Here is a 23,495-nt window from a genome sequence, read left to right as displayed (position 1 = left end):
GGGGGGACCCACTCTTGCCGCTATTGTGGCTTAATAGTGGGACCTGTGAACTTGAGATGCAGCCCAACATGTAGCCCCTCGCCTCCCCTATCCGTTGCTGTGTCATTCCCATCACTTTCTTGAATTGCCCAGATTTTCACAAATGGAAACCTTAGCGAGCATCGGCGATATACAAAAATGCTCGGGTCGCCCATTGACTTCAATGGGGTTCGTTATTCGAAACGAACCCTCGAGCATCGCAAAATTTTCGTCCCGAGTAACGAGCACCCGAGCATTTTGGTGCTCGCTCATCTCTAATAAATATACATTCCGAATAAAGGGAAGGAAGCACAATCTCTTCTTGAGAGATTTGCAGGATTTCCGAGAGAACCGTGTTTTCTCTCAGACAAGAGTACCATCTGAAACAGAACCAAGCTCATCCGATATTAAACCCTCAGACACGGAAAGGCCCAGATATACAAATAATCGGGCGTTGCCACCTTGGGAGGGGACAAGCTAGAAATAACGTAGAAGGTTTTCTCGAACAACCGATTTTGCAATATTTTTTGCGGGGTCGTCGGGAATATCCACCCCCGCACTAACCCCCAAAGAACGTTCCAAAACCAGCAAATGTGTTGATGCAAGTGAAGGGAAAAAAACTAGCCCATCGGACAAAATGCGGATTATTAATTTATCTAGCCACATTCTGAATAAATATGAGACTGGTATATTGGAGAGAGGGCTATCCTTCATTCCCACGACCCGCTACCAGCCATTTGTCTGGGCGAAGGACTTCTCCCTCTACATTAGGAAATTGCGATGGAGGAAGTTTGTCTCCATCAGAGACAGAAGACAAGCTGAGGAGGTTAGTCTAACAGTCCAGATCTTCCAGGGCTATGAGCACTAGAGAGCCTGGAAAATCGACAATTTACTGAACTAAAAAAGACGAAAAAAACAAATCCTCCCCAGATGCACTGTCCGGAAATTGAAATTTTTGAAGAACTGGACCCCAAGAAAAATCTTCAAATTAATATGACCGAACAAGAATTCCAGTTCCTGAAAGAGCTAGAGAGAAATGAGAAAATCACAATCAAAATGTCAGATAAAGGTAGCAACCTAGTGATTTTGGACAATTCGCAATATGTCAAAATGTGTACTGCTATCTTGCAGAATAGGAACACGAACACTATCCTAAAAACAGATCCCACAAAATCCTTTGTATAGGCATTGAAAGATCTTCTCACAGAAGGAAAGAGTTGTGGATGTATCAATGACACAGAGCTAAAGTTTTTGACCCCGCTAAGCCCTAGAACGGCTACGTTCTACGCGGTACCAAAAATAGATAAAGGGCTGGATCCCCTAAAGGGTCACCCAATTGTGCTGGGGATCAGAAACTTAACTGAGAATGAGAGTATATATATTGATCAATTCCTCTGACCCTTTGTTACAGCGCTCCCTTTGTACGTTAGGGACATGATGGACCTCCTCAGACACATTGAGGGCATCTCAGTACCCCAGGGGACGCTTATCGCCACCCTGGATGTGGAGGCGCTTTATAGCTCCATTCTACACCAGGGTGGGCTACACCCGATTCAATACTTTCTATCACAAAGGGGATCACAGCATCAGGCATCAATAGGGAAGGGTTCTCCAGGAGGGTAGGGAACTGTTTATCCATTTAAAAAAGTTTTTTTTAAGTATTTAATAGAGATGAGCGAGCACCAAAATGCTCGAGTGCTCGTTACTCGAGTCGAACTTCACGCGATGCTCGAGGGTTCGTTTCGAGTAACGAACCCCATTAAAGTCAATGGGCGACTCGAGCATTTTTGTATATCGCTGATGCTCGCTAAGGTTTTCATTTGTGAAAATCTGGGAAATTCACGAAAGTGATGGGAACGACACAGAAACAGATAGGGCAGGCGAGGGGGCTACATGTTGGGCTGCATCTCAAGTTCCCAGGTCCCACTATTAAGCCACAATAGCGGCAAGAGTGCCCCCCCCCCCCCGTACTGTCAGCAAAAAGATCGTTTTCCTCTGCCACAGCTTTAACAGCTGTGGCAGAGAAGAACGATGTTAGCCCATTGAATTCAATGGAGGCGGCCATACAGCCGGCTCCATTGAAAGCAATGGGCTGCCGGCGAGCGTGGGATGAATTTTCGGGAAGGGCTTAAAAATATAAGCCTTTACCTGAAAATCATCCTAAAATGTGTAAAAAAAAAAAAAAAAATGTATACTCACCTTTCCACTGAAGCCGGAGTTCAGCCGCGTCTGGCCGGCAGTTCTCCTGAACTGCTCTCTGTAGTATTCAGCAGCCGGGGATTTAAAATCCCCGCCGGCTGAATGAGCTGCCTCTGATTGGTCACAGCCTCACCAATCAGAGGCAGCTCTCACTCACACCCATTCATGAATTCATGAGTGGGTGTGAGTGAGAGCTGCCCCTGATTGGTCCCTGCGCTGAGCCAATCAGAGGCAGCACTCACCCATTCATGAATTCATGAATGGGTGTGAGTGAGAGCTGCCTCTGATTGGTGAGGCTGTGACCAATCAGAGGCAGCTCATTCAGCAGGAGGGGATTTTAAATCCCCGGCTGCTGATAGATCAGCAGTTCAGCACCACAGTGCAGGGGACAGCAGGTGAAGACACGGCTGTGCCCCGGCAGCTGAAGGGAGGTGAGTATTAGAGATGAGCGAGCACCAAAATGCTCGGGTGCTCGTTACTCGGGACCAAATTTTCGCGATGCTCGAGGGTTCGTTTCGAGTAACGAACCCCATTAAAGTCAATGGGCGACCCGAGCATTTTTGTATTTCGCCGATGCTCGCTAAGGTTTTCATGTGTGAAAATCTGGGCAATTCAAGAAAGTGATGGGAACGACACAGCAACGGATAGGGCAGGCGAGGGGCTACATGTTGGGCTGCATCTCAAGTTCCCAGGTCCCACTATTAAGCCACAATAGCGGCAAGAGTGCCCCCCCCCAACAACTTTTACTTAGGAAAAGCCCTCATTAGCAATGCATACCTTAGCTAAGCACCACACTACCTCCAACAAAGCACAATCACTGCCTGCATGACACTCTGCTGCCACTTCTCCTGGGTTACATGCTGCCCAACCCCCCCTGCACGACCCAGTGTCCATAGCGAACACCAAACTGTTCCTGCCCAGCCTTCAGCTGCCCTCATGCCACACCACACTCATGTCTATTTATAAGTGCGTCTGCCACAGGAAAAGCAGGCACACACTGCAGAGGGTTGGCATGGCTAGGCAGCGACGTCCCCATAAATGGGGCGGGCCGATAGTCCACAATGCTGTACAGAAGCAATGAGAAATCCAATCCTGTGCCACCTCCATCTGGAGCTGCACACGTGGGCATAGCAATGGGGAACCTATGTGCCACACACTATTCATTCTGTCAAGGTGTCTGCATGCCCCAGTCAGACCGGGCTTTTTAATTCATAGACACAGGCAGGTACAACTCTCTATTGTGAAGTCCCTGTGGACCCACAGCATGGGTGGGTGCCAGGAAGCCACCGGCGGTACATAAAAATATCCCATTGCATTGCCCAACACAGCTGAGGTAGTAATGTCGTGCTTAATACAGGTGGGCTTCGGCCCACACTGCATGCCCCAGTCAGACTGGGGTTCTTTAGAAGTGGATGCATTTATAATTCCCTGTGGACCCACAGCATGGGTGGGTGCCAGGAAGCCACCGGCGGTACATAAAAATATCCCATTACATTGCCCAACACAGCTGAGGTAGTAATGTCGTGCTTAATGCAGGTGGGTTTCGGCCCACACTGCATGCCCCAGTCTGACTGGTAATATGTACCTTAACAGTAACCTCGTTGGTGGTAATGTGGTGGTGACTGCGGACCTGGTAGCGCGGTTTTATGTAGTTGGTTTTCGGAATGTGGCCAGGATTAAGTGGGCCGTGGCAGGGGGATGGTGGTGGTGCTCTCTTGTTGTGTCGTTAAAGGTGAAATTCTTGGACTGCCACCAGACGGACCAATGCAAAGGTATTTGCCAAGAATGTTTTCATTGTTGGAGGAGGAGGGGGATGTTTTGGAGGCACTATGTGTCCTCTACAGGTGTCCGTGGTTATATGCACCTTAACAGTAACAGCGTTGGTGGGAAATGGCCTCGCCGCCATCATGTCTTTGTGAAACCTCTGTTTCCACACCCCAGTGACATACCATTAGCAGCGGTATAGGCAGAGCCCACAATTATTAACATTTCAGCGGTAGCATTAGGGACAGGCCCCACTAACATATCACTAGCAGCAGTATAGGGGGAGCGCAGTCTTAGTTCCATTTCAGTAATAGTAGCACTCAAGACAGGCCCCAGTAACATTCCCATTGCAGCAGTTTAGGGAGATAACAGTCTCTTTCACATTTCAGTAGCTGCAGTATAGACAAGGCCCGAGTTACATTTATGTAGCTAAAGTGTAGGCTAACCCCACACACCTTTCTGTACCATGAGTGCAGGCGAAGAACATAGAAATTACTATGATTACACTGTAGGTGAGGGCCCAAAAAAATTGGTGTACCAACAGTAGTAATGTACCTCAGAAAAAATTGGCCATGCCCAACCAAGATGGCAGGTGAAACCCATTAATCGCTTTGGTTAATGTGGCTTAAGTGGTAACTAGGCCTGGAGGCAGCCCAGTTGAACGAGAAATTGGTTCAAGTTAAAGTTTCAATGCTTTTAAGAGCATTGAAACGTATAAAAATTGTTTAGAAAAATTATATGAGTGAGCCTTGTGGCCCTAAGAAAAATTGCCCGTTCGGCGTGATTACGTGAGGTTTCAGGAGGAGGAGCAGGAGGAGGAGGAGGAATATTATACACAGATTGATGAAGCAGAAATGTCCCCATTTTGGATGGTGAGAGAGAACGATGCTTCCATCCGCGGGTGCAGCCTACGTATTGCGCTGAACCACCAAATTAAACACATGGGCCAGGCATGGCACGTGCGTGAGGCTGCCGAGCTGCAGAGCCGCCACCAGGTTACGGCCGTTGTCACAGACGACCATGCCCGGTTGGAGGCTCAGCGGCACAAGCCAGCGGTCGGTCTGCTCTGTCAGACCCTGCAGCAGTTCGTGGGCCGTGTGCCTCTTATCTCCTAAGCTGAGTAGTTTCAGCACGGCTTGCTGACGCTTGCCCACCGCTGTGCTGCCACGCCGCGTGACACCGACTGCTGGCGACGTGCTGCTGCTGCTGACACATCTTGATTGCGAGACAGAGGTTGCGTAGGAGGAGGAGGAGGGTGGTTTAGTGGAGGAAGCATACACCCCCGCAGATACCACCACCGAGCTGTGGCCCGCAATTCTGGGGGTGGGTAGGACGTGAGCGGTCCCAGGCTCTGACTCTGTCCCAGCCTCCACTAAATTCACCCAATGTGCCGTTAGGGAGATATAGTGGCCCTGCCCACCTGTGCTTGTCCACGTGTCTGTTGTTAAGTGGACTTTGGCAGTAACCGCGTTGGTGAGGGCGCGTACAATGTTGCGGGAGACGTGGTCGTGCAGGCCTGGGACGGCACATCGGGAAAAGTAATGGCGACTGGGAACCGAGTAGTGCGGGGCCGCCGCCCCCATCATGCTTTTGAAAGCCTCCGTTTCCACAAGCCTATATGGCAGCATCTCTAGGCTGATCAATTTTGCAATGTGCACGTTTAACGCTTGAGCGTGCGGGTGCGTGGCGTCGTACTTGCGCTTGCGCTTAAACTGTGGCGCTAGCGACGTCTGGACGCTATGCTGAGAGACATTGCTGGATGGGGCTGAGGACAGCAGAGGTGAGGGTGTGGGTGCAGGCCAGGAGACGATAGTGCCTGTGTCCTCAGAGGGGGGTTGGATCTCAGTGGCAGGTTGGGGCACAGGGGGAGAGGCAGTGGTGCAAACCGGAGGCGGTGAACGGCCTTCGTCCCACCTTGTGGGGTGCTTGGCCATCATATGCCTGCGCATGCTGGTGGTGGTGGCTCCCCAGCTGATCTTGGCGCGACAAAGGTTGCACACCACTGTTCGTCGGTCGTCAGGCGTCTCTGTGAAAAACTGCCACACCGTAGAGCACCTTGACCTCTGCAGGGTGGCATGGCGCGAGGGGGCGCTTTGGGAAACAGTTGGTGGGTTATTCAGTCTGGCCCTGCCTCTACCCCTGGCCACCGCACTGGCTCGGCCTGTGCCCACACCCTGACTTGGGCCTCCGCATCCTCACCCGCGTCCACGTCCTATAGGCCTACCCCTACCCCTCAGCATGGTGTATTACCAGTGATTTGATTTCCCAGGCAGGAAAGAAATTAGCGCAAGCCTGCTGTTAAACGTAGCTGGCTGCGTATGATTTTTGTTTACGTTCTGCACCCACCACACACGTACCCAGAACGCTGAGGACTGTCAGAGGCAGGCCAAATAGAATTTTTCCCTTTTTTTGGTAAAGAAAAGGCCCACTGCGTATATTCAATCAATAATAAATATGTCTTCTGGCCCTGCAAATGTGTCACAGAACTGCAGGGTTGCAGAGTTATTAACTACAGCAGAGCGGTGATTTTTCCCAGGCAGGAAAGAAATTGGCGCAAGCCTGCTGTTAAACGTAGCTGGCTGCGTATGATTTTTGTTTACGTTCTGCACCCACCACACACGTACCCAGAACGCTGAGGACTGTCAGAGGCAGGCCAAATAGAATGTTTCCCTTTTTTTGGTAAAGAAAAGGCCCACTGCGTATATTCAATCAATAATAAATATGTCTTCTGGCCCTGCAAATGTGTCACAGAACTGCAGGGTTGCAGAGTTATTAACTACAGCAGAGCGGTGATTTTTCCCAGGCAGGAAAGAAATTGGCGCAAGCCTGCTGTTAAACGTAGCTGGCTGCGTATGATTTTTGTTTACGTTCTGCACCCACCACACACGTACCCAGAACGCTGAGGACTGTCAGAGGCAGGCCAAATAGAATGTTTCCCTTTTTTTGGTAAAGAAAAGGCCCACTGCGTATATTCAATCAATAATAAATATGTCTTCTGGCCCTGCAAATGTGTCACAGAACTGCAGGGTTGCAGAGTTATTAACTACAGCAGAGCGGTGATTTTTCCCAGGCAGGAAAGAAATTGGCGCAAGCCTGCTGTTAAACGTAGCTGGCTGCGTATGATTTTTGTTTACGTTCTGCACCCACCACACACGTACCCAGAACGCTGAGGACTGTCAGAGGCAGGCCAAATAGAATGTTTCCCTTTTTTTGGTAAAGAAAAGGCCCACTGCGTATATTCAATCAATAATAAATATGTCTTCTGGCCCTGCAAATGTGTCACAGAACTGCAGGGTTGCAGAGTTATTAACTACAGCAGAGCGGTGATTTTTCCCAGGCAGGAAAGAAATTGGCGCAAGCCTGCTGTTAAACGTAGCTGGCTGCGTATGATTTTTGTTTACGTTCTGTACCCACCACACACGTACCCAGAACGCTGAGGACTGTCAGAGGCAGGCCAAATAGAATGTTTCCCTTTTTTTGCTAAAGAAAAGGCCCACTGCGTATATTCAATCAATAATAAATATGTCTTCTGGCCCTGCAAATGTGTCACAAAACTGCAGGGTTGCAGAGTTATTAACTACAGCAGAGCGGTGATTTTTCCCAGGCAGGAAAGAAATTGGCGCAAGCCTGCTGTTAAACGTAGCTGGCTGCGTATGATTTTTGTTTACGTTCTGCACCCACCACACACGTACCCAGAACGCTGAGGACTGTCAGAGGCAGGCCAAATAGAATGTTTCCCTTTTTTTGGTAAAGAAAAGGCCCACTGCGTATATTCAATCAATAATAAATATGTCTTCTGGCCCTGCAAATGTGTCACAGAACTGCAGGGTTGCAGAGTTATTAACTACAGCAGAGCGGTGATTTTTCCCAGGCAGGAAAGAAATTGGCGCAAGCCTGCTGTTAAACGTAGCTGGCTGCGTATGATTTTTGTTTACGTTCTGCACCCACCACACACGTACCCAGAACGCTGAGGACTGTCAGAGGCAGGCCAAATAGAATGTTTCCCTTTTTTTGTTAAAGAAAAGGCCCACTGCGTATATTCAATCAATAATAAATATGTCTTCTGGCCCTGCAAATGTGTCACAGAACTGCAGGGTTGCAGAGTTATTAACTACAGCAGAGCGGTGATTTTTCAGGCAGGAAAGAAATTGGCGCAAGCCTGCTGTTAAACGTAGCTGGCTGCGTATGATTTTTGTTTACGTTCTGCACCCACCACACACGTACCCAGAACGCTGAGGACTGTCAGAGGCAGGCCAAATAGAATGTTTCCCTTTTTTTGGTAAAGAAAAGGCCCACTGCGTATATTCAATCAATAATAAATATGTCTTCTGGCCCTGCCTACACAATTCTGTCCCTGTAGTATTACTGCAGGGCGCAATGCTCTGCACAGCCGATTTTAAAAAAGAAAAAAAAATGCAACACTGCTAACAGCAGCCTGCACAGTACTGCACACGGTTAAATGTGGCCCTAAGAAGGACCGTTGGGGTTCTTGAAGCCTACACTCACTCCTAACACTCTCCCTGCCTAACCACCACTTCTGTTCCTGTAGTATTACTGCAGGGCGCAATACTCTGCACAGCCGATTTTGAAAAAAAAAAAATGGGCAACACTGCTAACAACAGCCTCCACACGGATAGATGTGGCCCTAAGAAGGACCGTTGGGGTTCTTGAAGCCTACACTAACTCCTAACGCTCTCCCTACAGCAGCTCCGGCACCAGCAGCACTGTCCCTCAGCTAACTCACAAGGCATCTGAGGCGAGCCGCGGGAGGGGCCGACTTTTATACTCGGGTGACATCTGATCTCCCCAGCCACTCACAGCAGGGGGGTGGTATAGGGCTTGAACGTCACAGGGGGAAGTTGTAATGCCTTCCCTGTCTTTCAATTGGCCAGAAAAGCGCGCTAACGTCTCAGAGAGGAAACTGAAAGTAACCCGAACATCGCGTGGTACTCGTTAAGAGTAACGAGCATCCCGAACACGCTAATATTCGCCCGAGCATCAAGCTTGGACGAGTACGTTCGCTCATCTCTAGTGAGTATCTATTTTTTTTAAATTTTTTTTACTATTTTAAAAGGCTTTTCAGGGAAGAGCTTGTGAAGCCCTTGCCTGCAAAGCCACTAACAGCTGCTGGGGCTCAGCGGGGACTTCTGCCGCTGTCCCCGGCTCTGTAGCGCTGCTGAGTTATCAGCAGCTGGGGATTTAAAATCCCCTCCTACTGGTAGCTCTGATTGTGATTGGCTGAAGCAATTCAGCCAACCACAATCAGAGCTACCAGCAGGTGGGGATTTTAAATCCCCAGCTGCTGATAGCTCAGAACTACAGAGCCGGGAACAGCGCTAGAAGTTGCAGCTGAGCCCCGGCAGCTGAAGGGAGGTGAGAATTATTATTTTTTATTTTCTGCACTATTTTAAATGGCTGAAAAGCCATTGACAGGATGCCAGCAGCAAGATTCTCTACCGCAGCTGTCATGTGTGACAGCTGCGGTTGAGAATTGAAGAATTCCTTTTGCTGCATCTGCCATAGATGTGGCAGATGTAGCAGCAGGGAATTCTTTTTACTTGCGGGGGTGAAGGATACATCTGCCGCATGCGGCAGATGTGTTCTTCATGCCCGCAGGGGTCACAGAAGCGGCGGAGAGGTAAGTTATTTTAAATTCTTTTTTTGTTTTGCACTAAAATGTTTCTTTTTCAGGGAAGGGCTTATATGTAAAGCCCTCCCCTGGAAAAGAATGCAGGGGGCCGGCAGAGCATTGTTTTCAATGGAGCTGCCGGCAGCAGCGAGGGGGGGTCTCACTCCCGCGCTCGCCGGCAGCCTAATGCTTTCAGTGGAGCCAGCTGTATTGCCGGCTCTATTGAATTCAATGGGCTAACATCGTTCTTCTCTGCCACAGCTGTTACAGCTATGGCAGAGGAGAACGATCCTTATGCTGACATATTTTAATTTTTTTTATTTTTACACATTTTAGGATGATTTTCAGGTAAGGGCTTATATTTTTAAGCCCTTCCCGAAAATTCATCCTGAGATCGCCGGCAGCCCATTGCTTTCAATGGAGCCGGCTGTATTGCCGGCTCCATTGAATTCAATAGTCAGTGCTCGTTTAATCGAGACGAGTACCGCGTGGTTCTCGTCTTGAGTAACGAGCATCTCGAGCACCCTAATACTCGAACGAGCATCACGCTCGGACGAATATGCTCGCTCATCTATAGTTTTTAACACTGAGATGGCCGAGGCCGAAAACAAAAGGAAAAAAAAGAAGAGGAAAAAAAGAAAAAAGGGAAAGGAAACTCAGAAAAAAATATAAAGACAGAAAAACATTCGATTGGGATATAAAGACCCTATGTTCTAGAGTGGAATTCTGACTATAGTCCGGAACAGACCGCCACATTGTGGCATCAACCCAGTGGGGCAAAGAGAAAAAAATAGAGGAAAAAAAACTTTGAATTTCAGGCATAGGAAATGACCGCCCCAACACTGCGACCATTTAGACCATTATTAATATATTAATAAACGACCTCTCTGGAGGAAGAAACTATAAAGTTCCCTTCTAGCCACATTGTGGCATCAACCCAGTGGGGCAAAGAGAAAAAAATAGAGGAAAAAAAACTTTGAATTTCAGGCATAGGAAATGACCGCCCCAACACTGCGACCATTTAGACCATTATTAATATATTAATAAACGACCTCTCTGGAGGAAGAAACTATAAAGTTCCCTTCTATAGAATATTATAAGGCAATTTTTTCAGAAATAGGCTCACAGAAATAAATCTAGAATATTTAAGTAAAGAACAACCAAACATAACAGAAATAATTCTCATATGGAGGGGGAAACAACATGGCCTTTACTATTTTGGCATCTTGATTTGCCCTCTTGCCACTTCTCTCTAGGCATCATAATGAGGAGCATTTGTATATTTGCCCAGTCTGGTATTGCTACCGATGGGAGCCCTGAAGTTCCCTGGAACTTAGATAGATCAGCCGGGGCTCTAAATATTGCCATTCTACCATTACTCGATACCACAAGCTGTAAAGTATATCCCCATCTGTAATTTATATTATGAGCACGAAGAACTTCTAAGATTGGCTGCATAGCTTTGTGCAGCTGTAATATGCATCTCATTAAGTCCGGCAAAACAGCAATAGGAGAACCGTTGTAATTGAAAGAGTTTCTTTTATCCCATGCAGATTGGCCTCCCTGGAGCTCCGTATTTAGGGCCCTAGGCCCTATGGATGCAATCTATTTCGACTGGTATATCAGTGTCACGTTTCAGCAGTGAACTAAAAAAGTTATGCGCCCATTCCTCTAATTGTGGGGGAAGTGATCTCTTCAGGGATACCCTTCAATTTCAAGTGATTACATCTATGGCGGCTTTCCAAATTATCCAGATGTAACATTACTTCTGCTATTTACAGAGCTTGAGTGTTTATAACCTGAGATTGGTAGCACCCCCTATGATCGACCTCTTGTTTTGTACTTTTAATCTAAGAGGCCTGAAGAACCCGGCTAAGAGGGGCCAGATATTGGCCCATATGCACAAGAAGCATGTCTTAATTGCCCTCTTCCAGGAGACACATTACAAAGGCAACCATCTTCCTAAAGAATCTGATACTTTATTAAATGGTACAATAGCACTCATCCTGAGAAAAAAAGAGACTTCAACCTGACCCTGGATCCAAGGTTGGATGCTTCTTCGGTAAGTCCGGTACCTCCCTGACTGCCTTATGTAGAATACGCAGACGACTAACTTGCAAGTTGCAGCTTGTAGATTTGTGGAGGGTACTCCATTCTGGGACCAGAGATTATAGTTATCATTCAGCTGCACATAATAGTTATGGGAGGCTGGATTATTTATTTAAATCCCATGGTCTTTTGGATTTTTCCCCTAGGGGTTCTATTGGCTGCTTCTTGTGGTAGGACCATGCACCTATCTACAGAGCCCTACTGGGATACAGTAATGGGGGAGGGAACAACATGTGGAGATTGAATGATAATTTATTAGGGGATTCTTGCTGTAAGAAGGAGATTCACCAAAATCGAGACTTTTAACCCCTTAATGACATGGCCTATTTTGAGCTTAAGGACCAAGCCTTATTTTTCAAATCTGACATCTGTCACTTTCTGTGCTAATAACTTTTGAATGCTTTGAATCAAGGTGATTCTGAGATTGTTTTTTCGTGACATATTGTACTTTATGTTAGTGTAAAAATTTCATCAATAAATTTTGTCCTTATTAGGAAAAAAAATCCAAATTTACTGAAAATTTGGAAAAATTCACAATTTTCAAACTTTGAATTGTTTTCTTTGTAAGATAGAAAGTCAAACACCACAACATAGTTATTAATTAACATTTCCCATAGGCCTACTTTACACAGCAATCATTTTTTAAGTGTTATTTTACTTTTTGCAGACTCCACAAAGTATATAAATTTAGCAGTAATTTTTCACATTTACTAGCAAATTTCAAAATCTAAATTTTTTAAGGACCAATGCAGTTCAGACATAGTTTTGCCGAGCCTGTATATCAGAATCCCCCATGAATTGCCCCATTTTAAAATCAGCACCCTTCAAAGTATTCAAAATGGCATTTAGAAAGTTTATTAACCCTTTAGATGTTTTACAGGAATTAAAGGAAAGTGCATCAAAAATTAGAACAGTTCCTTTTTTCTACTGATTTTCAATATAAAACCTTTTTTTATATATAAAACAGTAGGAGTTAGCAAAGAAACAAAACTTGGAATGTATTACCCAGATTCCGCAGTTTTTAGAAATGCCCCATATGTGGACGTAGCCTGTTGTATGGGCACATGGTAGGTCTCAGAAGGAAAGGAGCGCTTCTTGTCTTTTTGAATGCAGATTTGGCAGGAATAATTTTCAGACCCCATGTAGTGTTTGCAGTGCCCCTGAGGTAGCAGTACATTTGAAACCCCCAATAACTGACCCCATTTTGGAAACTACACCCCTCAGGGAATTTATTAAGGGGTGTAGTGAGCGGTTTGAACCCACAGATGTTTGAGGATTTTTTTTTAACAGTTTGAGTTCAATACGAAAAAATCCAATTTTTCACATAATGTTTAGCTTTAGGCCCAGATTTTCATTTTTCACCAGTGGCAGAAGGAAAAACGTACCCCATGATGCGTTACCCAGTTGCTCTCGAACACGGAAATGCCCCATATGTGGACGTAGCCTGTTGTATGGGCACATGGCAGAACTCAGAAGGATAGGAGCGCTTCTTGGCTTTTTGAATGCAGGTTTTGCTAGAATAATTTTCAGACCCCATGTAGTGTTTACAGTGCCCCTGAGGTACCAGTGCATTTGAAACCCCCGACAACTGACCCCATTTTGGAAACTACACCCCTCAACGAATTTTTTAAGGGGTGTAGTGAGCGGTTTGAACCCACAGGTATTTGAGGAATTTTTTTAACAGTTTGAGTTCAATACAAAAAAATCACATTTTTCACATAATGTTCAGCTTTAGGCCCAGATTTATATTTTTTACCAGTGGCAGAAGGAAAAAACGTACCCCATGATGCGTTACCCAGTTGCTCTCGAACACGGAAATGCCCCATATGTGGACGTAGCCTGTTGTATGGGCACATGGCAGGACTCAGAAGGATAGGAGCGCTTCTTGGCTTTTTGAATGCAGATTTTGCTGGAATAATTTTCAGACCCCATGTAGTGTTTACAGTGCCCCTGAGGTACTAGTGCATTTGAAACCCCCAACAACTGACCCCATTTTGGAAACTACACCCCTCAGGGAATTTTTTAAGGGGTGTAGTGAGCGGTTTGAACCCACAGGTATTTGAGGAATTTTTTTTAACAATTTGAGTTGAGAACGAAAAATTCACATTTTTCCAATAATGTTCAGCTTTAGGCCCAGATTTTCATTTTTCAACAGGGGCAGAAGGAGAAAACATAGTCCATAATGCATTACGCAATTACTCTCGAGCACGGAAATGCCCCATATGTGGATGTAAACTGTTGTTTGGGCACATGGCAGGGCTCAGAAAGAAAGGAGCGCTTTTTTTGATTGCAGATTTTGCTGGAATAATTTTCAGACACCGTGTAGTGTTTGCAGTGCCCCTGAGGTACCAGTGCATTTGAGACCCCCAACAACTGACCCCATTTTGGAAACTACACCCCTCAGGGAATTTTTTAAGGGGTGTAGTGAGCGGTTTGAACCCACAGGTATTTGAGGAATTTTTTTTAACAATTTGAGTTGAGAACGAAAAATTCACATTTTTCCAATAATGTTCAGCTTTAGTCCCAGATTTTCATTTTTCACCAGGGGCAGAAGGAGAAAACATAGTCCATAATGCATTACCCAATTACTCTCGAGCACGGAAATGCCCCATATGTGGATGTAAACTGTTGTTTGGGCACAAGGCAGGGCTCAGAAAGAAAGGAGCGCTTTTTTTGAATGCAGATTTTGCTGGAATAATTTTCAGACACCGTGTAGTGTTTGCAGTGCCCCTGAGGTACCAGTGCATTTGAGACCCCCAACAACTGACCCCATTTTGGAAACTACACCCCTCAGGGAATTTTTTAAGGGGTGTAGTGAGCGGTTTGAACCCACAGGTATTTGAGGAATTTTTTTTAACAATTTGAGTTGAGAACGAAAAATTCACATTTTTCCAATAATGTTCAGCTTTAGGCCCAGATTTTCATTTTTCACCAGGGGCAGAAGGAGAAAACATAGTCCATAATGCATTACCCAATTACTCTCGAGCACGGAAATGCCCCATATGTGGATGTAAACTGTTGTTTGGGCACAAGGCAGGGCTCAGAAAGAAAGGAGCGCTTTTTTTGAATGCAGATTTTGCTGGAATAATTTTCAGACACCGTGTAGTGTTTGCAGTGCCCCTGAGGTACCAGTGCATTTGAGACCCCCAACAACTGACCCCATTTTGGAAACTACACCCCTCAGGGAATTTTTTAAGGGGTGTAGTGAGCGGTTTGAACCCACAGGTATTTGAGGAATTTTTTTTAACAATTTGAGTTGAGAACGAAAAATTCACATTTTTCCAATAATGCTCAGTTTAGGCCCAGATTTTTATTTTTTACCAGGGGCAGAAGGAGAAAACGTAACCCATGATGTTACCCAACAGGGAAATGCCCCATATGTGAATCTAAACTGTTTTTAGGGCGCAGGGCTCAGAAGGGAAGGACTTAGCATGTGGCTTTATGTACAAGCTGTGCGAAGTGCATCAGGGTAAAACGTCAGGGCAATAAAAAAATTAAAATTTCAGGGACGTGTGGTAGATCTTAAAGCACTCATTAATACAGAGGCCGGGTTGTGTGGGGCACGTTTCACACTGGTATCTGGTGTCTTTTCTTATCCCCTGTTTGTAGCACACTCTGCACCTCTTTTGGGTCCTTCCCTTCGTCGCAGTGGAGGGAATTTCACTGAGAAAATGCTGCCCTGGTACAATTCTTGTGGCCTCGCTTCCAGAAGTACTGGGCCTCTCCCCCACCTCCTGGTCCCCAAACATTAGGTCCTTGATAACTTCCTCTTGAAATTCAAGGAATGTCCCCCTGTGGCCTGCACCTCGGAACAGCACGTAGGCATTATACAGTGCCATCTGTACGAGGTGCACGGCCAGTTTTTTGTACCACACCCGTGTTTTCCGCATGGCTCTATAGTGCTCCAGTACCTGGTCTGATAGATCGACCCCTCCCATGTACTTATTATAGTCGAGGACGCAGTCTGGTTTGGGGGTCTCTGCACTGGTACCTCGTACTGGGCAGGGGGTTCTGCTGTGGCCGTGTATTGTCGTCAACATAAGGACATCCCTCTTGTCCTTATATTTAACGCACAATACATTGTCGCTGCATTGGGCCCGGCTCTCACCCCTTCTGAGCAGTTGCCCAAGCAGCGTCTTAGGGAGGCTTTTTTGATTTTTCCGAACAGTGCCACATGCCACTGTTCCTCTGGAAGCGAGGCACTGAAACAGGGGGACACTGGTATAAAAGTTATCCAGGTACAGATTGTAACCCTGGTCTAATAGTGGGTGCACCAGTTCCCACACTATTTTCCCTGTTACTCCCAGCACGGGGGGGCATTCTGGGGGCTCAATTTTAGTGTCCTTCCCCTCGTAAATACGGAACTTGTGGGTGTACCCTGATGTACTTTCGCACAGCTTGTACAACTTCACACCATACCGTGCCCGCTTACTGGGCAGGTACTGGCGGAATTTTAGCCTCCCCTTGAAGTGTACCAGGGACTCGTCTACTGCAATGTTTATCTGTGGGGCATACGCCTGGGCAAACTTGGCGTTAAAATGGTCTATTACGGGCCTGATCTTATACAACCGATCGTAATTGGGGTGATCGCTGGGGGGGCACAGCTGGTTGTCATTGTAGTGCAGAAATTTTAAAATACACTCAAATCGCGTCCTCGACATCGCCATGCGGAACATTGGGGTGTGGTACAAAATATCGGTAGACCAGTACGCCCTGATGGTTGGCTTCTTTATTAGCCCCATGGTTAGTATAAGCCCCCAAAATTTTTTTATCTCTGGTGCATCCACAGGGGTCCACTTATCGGGTCTGGCATAGCTGGAGGTGGGATTTTCTTCTATAAAATTCTGGGCGTACAAATTCGTCTGGGTAACAATATGGGCAATGAACTCTTCAGAAAAAAAAAACTTGAAGAAGTCCTTCCCTCTGAGCCCTTCCGTGTCAAATTGAATCCCTGGGTTCCCAATAAAATCAGGGATCTGGGGTCTGTAATCTTCCGGGGTACTCCAGTGAGCATCTGATGCATTGGGGTCAGTGGCGGTCCTTGGACGCCTTCTCGGGGGTGCAGGGAGCTCAGACTCGCTGGATGAGGATGAGGATGAGGAGTCGGAGAATGCCAAAAAAGTGGGGTCGTCATCACCACTATCTGAGTCCGAGTCTGATGCAATGATTGCATACAGTTCCTCTGAAGTGTACCTCCTGCGGGCCATATTTATATAAAATGGGGCACACGGGGAAAAAGTTTTATTAGATGGGACACTGCGGGATGGGGTGACCACGGGACGGGGGTCGGAAAGAACGCGGAAACTTATGTGGTGTATTCACGTAAGTGTTTTTTTTTTCTTTTTTTTTTTTTTACACAGACGAATACACTGACACAACACGGACTAATGACACACTACACACTAGACGGACTAACGGCACGCTACACTAACTAATGACGGGTGACGGGACAGGTAACGAAATGGGAACAACAGGAACTTTTTTTTTTTTTTTTTTTTTTTTTTACACAGACGAATACACTGACAGTACACGGACTAACGACACGCTACACACTAGACGGACTAACTAAACGCTACACTAACTAATAACGGGTGACGGGACAGGTAACGAAATGGGAACAACAGGAACTTTTTTTGTTTTTTTTTTACACAGACGAATACACTGACAGTACACGGACTAACGACACGCTACACACTAGACGGACTAACTAAACGCTACACTAACTAATAACGGGTGACGGGACAGGTAACAAAATGGGAACAACAGGAACTTTTTTTTTTTTTTTTTTACACCAAGGGATACACTGACTACACGCTGCGCTACACTACACTGCTGATCGCACGCTACAGCTCACTCACTACACTTCTGATCACACACTACAGATCCCTCATTCACTACACTACACTGCACTTCTGATCACTCACTCCACTCTGCTACACTACACTGCCTGATCAATCACTCACTACACTCACTACACTACACTGCCTGATCAATCACTCACCACACTCACTACACTACACCACACTGATCACTAACACTCACTCCACTACACCACACTGATGACTAACTCCTCTCCACTACACTGATCACTAACTCCACTCCACTCCACTACACTACACTACACTACACTCACTCCCTGCCTAATCTACACTCTAATCGCACTTTATATTCACAGAATACACAGTAGGTGCTCTCTGTACAAGCACCGGAAACACACTGCAGTGCTTGCACATGGAGCCCCTACTGTAAACAGCGCGAAGTCCGCTGCTGCGCTGTGATTGGTCAGGGAGTTTTTCCCTGACCAATCACAGCGATCGTGGGGGAGGGACCGCTCTGATTGGTCCCCAGCCCGGACGCAGCACTTGTCTGCTGACTATGTCAGCAGACATCACTGCTGTGTTGCCGCGATTGTCACCGCGGCGACACTTTAATGACATGACGTACCAGGTACGTCATGTTGCGGGAAGTATCCCGCTACCATGACGTACCAGGTACGTCCAGGAGCGGGAAGGGGTTAAAGAAACCCATCAGAGAAACCTGACACCCTCACCTGTTAAATGAGAAGCTGTTAAATGCATCCTTAGAGGAGTTTTTGTATCTCACGGTGCGAGACTTAAGGCAAGGACTGGTAGGTTGACGGCTCTTCTTGACCAACTAGACAAACTGGAGCGGGTTAATAAACTAGACGGAAGTCCCCTTTTAGAGGCAAAAATGTAACTACTCCGCCAACAGATTTTGGAGATACTAGATCAGGCGTATTAAGGCTCGAGAGATAGCATGATGGGTGGGTTCTAAGAATACAGCAATAAATGTAGTAAATGGTTAGCAAGATCACTGAACCCCCAGGAGAGCCACTCCTATATTTATGCATTAAATTCAATGGAGAAAAGGAAAGTCTTCCTGACTAGGGATTTTCGGGAGTGTTTTTAGAGGTGCTATGGTGGGCTTTATAATATTAGCCCATCTACAGATGAGGCATCAACTAAGAAGGCGAATCTGGTTAATGAGTATCTTCTTAGACACACTCCAGACTGTCAGGGAAATTCTGTGTACAGCACCAATCAGGCCCGCCCAATGCCCCGTTGCCGGCGGTAAAGAAAAAACTCTAAAGATGAGCGAGTATACTCGCTGAAGGCAATTGCTCGAGTGAGCATTGCCTTTAGCGAGTATCTTCCCCGCTCGAGACTGCAGGTTCGGGTGCCTGGAGCAGGCACGGAGCTGCGGGAGATCTTTCTCTCCCTTTCTCCCCCCCGCTCCCTCCTGCTGACAGCCGCTACTCACCGCTCCCCCGCGCCGGCACCCGAACCTGCAGTCTCGAGCAGGGGAGATACTCGCTAAAGGCAATGCTCGCTCGAGCAATTGCCTTTAGCGAGTATACTCGCTCATCTCTAAAAAACACCACACACAGAGGTCTGGTATAGTTCCTCACACAAGGAGTAACTGCGCACTTTATTATAGATTATATGGGGCTTTATACCCCTTATCACATCATTAGAAGTGTGTAACTGTCTTATTGGCTCAAATCCACCGCACTATATATGTGATGTCTGCAGTTCCGCCTAAGGCAGTGTTAGTCATATACATAGTTAAACAGTGGTTATCTTGATAAGGCGTCTCTGGGAAAACAGCCAAGCACGCGGTCTGCGTATTCAGTCCTCCTTCACCTTCACCCAGTCTCTGGACACATCTCTCTCTGCCTTGCAAAGCCTTGGCATATCTGATATGATTTTTAAGACTGCACATTAAGTTGTTTTTTTTCATTATAGCATTGCATAGAACTTGCATACAGGTATAAAAGCATAAAAAACATATGGCAATATATACATATACCCTCACAAGACAGTGTCTCAGTGGAGCTAGCAGAATTCTTGGAACAAGATTTTAAGCAACAGGAAATTCTTGATGAGATTAAAAAGTTAAAATTTGGTAAAAGTCCAGGTTCCAATGGCTTCACTTCTAGGTTTTATAGAGCTTGTGGGGACATGTTAGCCCCAATACTTTGTGAAAAAAACAATAAGGGACGGCGCTCCACCCACTGAAATGCAGTTCTTTAAATGCAAGCAAGAATAACAAAGGACTTACCCGGTGTAGGTGGATGGATCCCTATAGAAAGGACCCACCACCTAACACCTCCCCGTCCTGGTAGGCGTTGAATATATAGTGTGAACTCCTCTCTCCAATCCAAAAATCCGGAAATGGATACACAGGAGCAAGCAGGAATCTGTCGCCTCCCCCAATCGGGGTGCGACTAGACAAACGTGGAAAAACCAAAGAACAAAAAAAGATCCAGCCCTCCGAAGTGAAGGAAACCTATTAAACTAAATCAATAGTAGGTTCCTTGGTTTACAACACAAAAGAAAAACTTTTATTTAAAAATACGTCTGACGCTTTTCATCTCATAAAAGCGACTTTTTCAAGTGACCTTGAAAAAGTCGCTGTTATGCGACGAAACGCGTCGGACGTATTTTTAAATAAAAGTTTTTCTTTTGTGTTGTAAACCAAGGAACCTACTATTGATTTAGTTTAATAGGTTTCCTTCACTTCGGAGCGCTGGATCTTTTTTTGTTCTTTGGTTTTTCCAATACTTTGTGAAGCCTTCAATGCGGTATCGGGGTCTTGCCCTTTCCCGCGTCAAAAATTACAAGCAACTATAACAGTGCTCCCTAAGGCGGGAAAAGATCCCCTATGCTGTGGGAATTATCGTCCTATTTCTTTATTGAATGTGGACATCAAATTTTTTGACAGGTTGATAGCCACTCGTCTATAGCCTTTTATCCCTGAATTTATACATAAAGACCGGGTTGGGTTCACCCTTGGGCGGGAATCTAGAGATAATACAATACGGACCCTGTCTCTCATAGAAAGAGCACACGTTACAAACCACCCTCTATCTCTTCTCTCAGTCGATGCTGAGAAGGCATTTGATCATGTCAAATGGAATTTTCTGGAGGCTACAATACGAAAGATAGCACTTGGTGATAAATTACAGAGAGTTGGATAATATCACTTTATGAATCCCCCTCGGCAAAGGTATGAGTCAATGGGAAATATTCAAATCCAATTATTATTAGAAATGGAACATGGCAGGGCTGTCCGTCAACACCGACATTTGTTCAGTAATGGAATCCCTAGCAAACGCTCTTCGAGCAAATGGGGATATACAGGGCTATAAAGTAGCATCTGTGGAACATAAAGTAGTATTGTTCACTGATGATCTCCTAATCTACATTAAAAAAAACCTCAGTGTACCCTTCCTCCTATTCTACGTGACTTTGAGCTATATAGTAGGGTTAGCAATTTTAGGGTCAATATGCATAAATCTGAAGTACTGAATATAACACTCCAGACTACTGATGTTATTCAACTTACATCCCTCTCTCCTTTGAAATGGTGTGAAGACGATATTAAATACTTAGGGGTTAAGATTCCTCTGACCCAGGGCATCTATTTAACTTAAATTTTGAATCCCTGTACACCGCATGTCTGAAAGATCTAGAGATATGGCGTTCGTTGACGATCTCATGGTTTGGGAAAATTAATGCCATTAAAATGAATCACTTGCCAAAATTCTTATATCTTTTTCAAACCCTCCCTATTAGGATCCCAAGGGAATTTTTCCTGAAAATAAGAAAAGCTATTACACATTTTGTCTGGGGTGGGTCTAGGCCTCGTCTGAGTTATAAAATCTTTACTCAGAGGAAAGACAAAGGGGCCACAGGCCTCTCTAATTTGCTTCTCTATTATAGAGCAGCAATAGGTAAGACTGTAATCAATCTCCTAAATAGACAGTCCACAAAACTCTGGGTGGAATTGGAACAGACATCGTGAGAGGCAGGGGACGAGAGAAGGCGTGGAGTTTGCCCTTCTTGAGTTCTCTCCTGGAAATATGGTATAGGTTTGCTTGCAAAGTGCCTTGATAACAGTCTCTGGCCCCTGGACTCCATTGGTGGGGAATCCAGATTTTTTTATTAGGGGTAGCAATTTTGCCGCTACTAGAAAACTTGAGAATACCGATGCCCAGGATAAGAGATGTTCTGCAGGTAGATGGAATTAAAACATTAACTGAGCTCTTAGCTGACAGTGTACCTGTGGCATCACATGGTTTCAATATCTACACCTAATTCACCGAAGCAGTAATTCTTCAAATTAAATTTCAAAACAGTCACCAAACAAGAAAAATAATGTTAAAACCAACTAACTCTATTAGAAAAAATTACTAAAAAATGGACAGAACAACACATATCACAAAAATAGGAACCCTCGGAAATTTGGTATTCTTTAGTTCCAAAAAGAAAACCTGTATACATGAGCTAAATAGTGTCACGGATGTTGGACACTAAGATCACTTATGAGGCCTATGAATAGAGAGTCAGATAGCAGCCTTTAACCCGTGATCAATTCTTGCTCTATGTTCGGGAACGAAAGAGTCCTTTTTTATAAACAATCTCACATAGATTGTTAACGATTTCAGGTAACCAGAGAAATAATGTGTCTCATATACCCAGCTGCCCAGACATACACCCCTTAGTTGTAGTCAACAAAGTCCCCAATACCGGGTATTATGTATAGGAGGACACAGAGAAGGGGTGGTCAGTGTTTAATTCTCTTCCTTTCTAGGACAAAAACCCATGTGCTGAGCTGTAAGGCCTGATCCGAATTAATGTCACTGAAATGGATATAGAGATAGGCACCCTATATTATCTCTACTGAAGTGGTCACACCACATGTCTGAGAGTAATGTGATTACGACGTTTTATTATTCAGGACATAAGGGGTTAATTTTGTCCACATAATTCGGACAGAATAGAATGCTAATAAGTTTATTAGGAGCACTTGGTAGATAAGAGAAAGATTTTTTGTTGCCCAATTCTTTTCGAAAAGATGGCAAGATAATCCTAGAAGCCTTGTATAGCAACATCGCCCACAAGGATGGGATTGAGGCGAGTCGCTCCTTTTTGGAACAGAGCTTGGATGAGATTATATGTATGCCTCAGACACTGGTCAATGTGCATGCATTTAACCCCTTCTGTGCTGAATTAAAGCACACAGGGGGTTTTAACCCCTGATGTGCCACACTGAAGTGGTTCCTAGAATATAGGGGGGGTACCTGGGGCTAAGGTGACACAGAGCCTGAATGAGATCATATGTGTGCATCAGACTCTGGCTAGTGTGCACACATTTAACCCCCTCTATGCTGGATTATCTTGCCATCTTTTCAAAAAGAATTGGGCAACAAAAAATCTTTCTCTTATCTACCAAGTGCTCCTAATAAACTTATTAGCATTCTATTCTGTCTGAATTGTGTGGACAAAATTAACCCTTTATGTCCTGAATAATAAAACGTCATAATCACATTACTCTCAGACATATGGTATGACCACTTGAGTAGAGATAATATAGAGTGCCTATATTTATATCCATTTCAGTGACATTAATTTGGATCAGGCCTTATCCCATGCATTACAGCTCAGCACATGGTTTCTGTCTTAGAAAGGAAGAGAATTAAACACTGACCACCCCTTTTCTGTGTCCTCCTATACATAATACCCGGTATTGGGGACTTTGTTGACTACAACTAAGGGGTGTATGTCTGGGCATCTGGGTATATGAGACACATTATTTCTCTGGCTACCTGAAATCGTTAACAATCTAGGGGTCCCTTTGACATAGTGGGCCCCATGTGAGATTGTTTATAAAAAAAAAGGACGCTTTCTTTCCCGAACATAGAGCAAGAATTGATCACGGGTTAAAGGCCGCTATCTGACTCTCTATTCAT

The sequence above is a fragment of the Eleutherodactylus coqui genome, chromosome 3, assembly GCF_035609145.1.
Source record: "Eleutherodactylus coqui strain aEleCoq1 chromosome 3, aEleCoq1.hap1, whole genome shotgun sequence".
Classification (NCBI taxonomy): domain Eukaryota; kingdom Metazoa; phylum Chordata; class Amphibia; order Anura; family Eleutherodactylidae; genus Eleutherodactylus; species Eleutherodactylus coqui.
Note: the sequence above shows the minus strand (reverse complement) of the source record.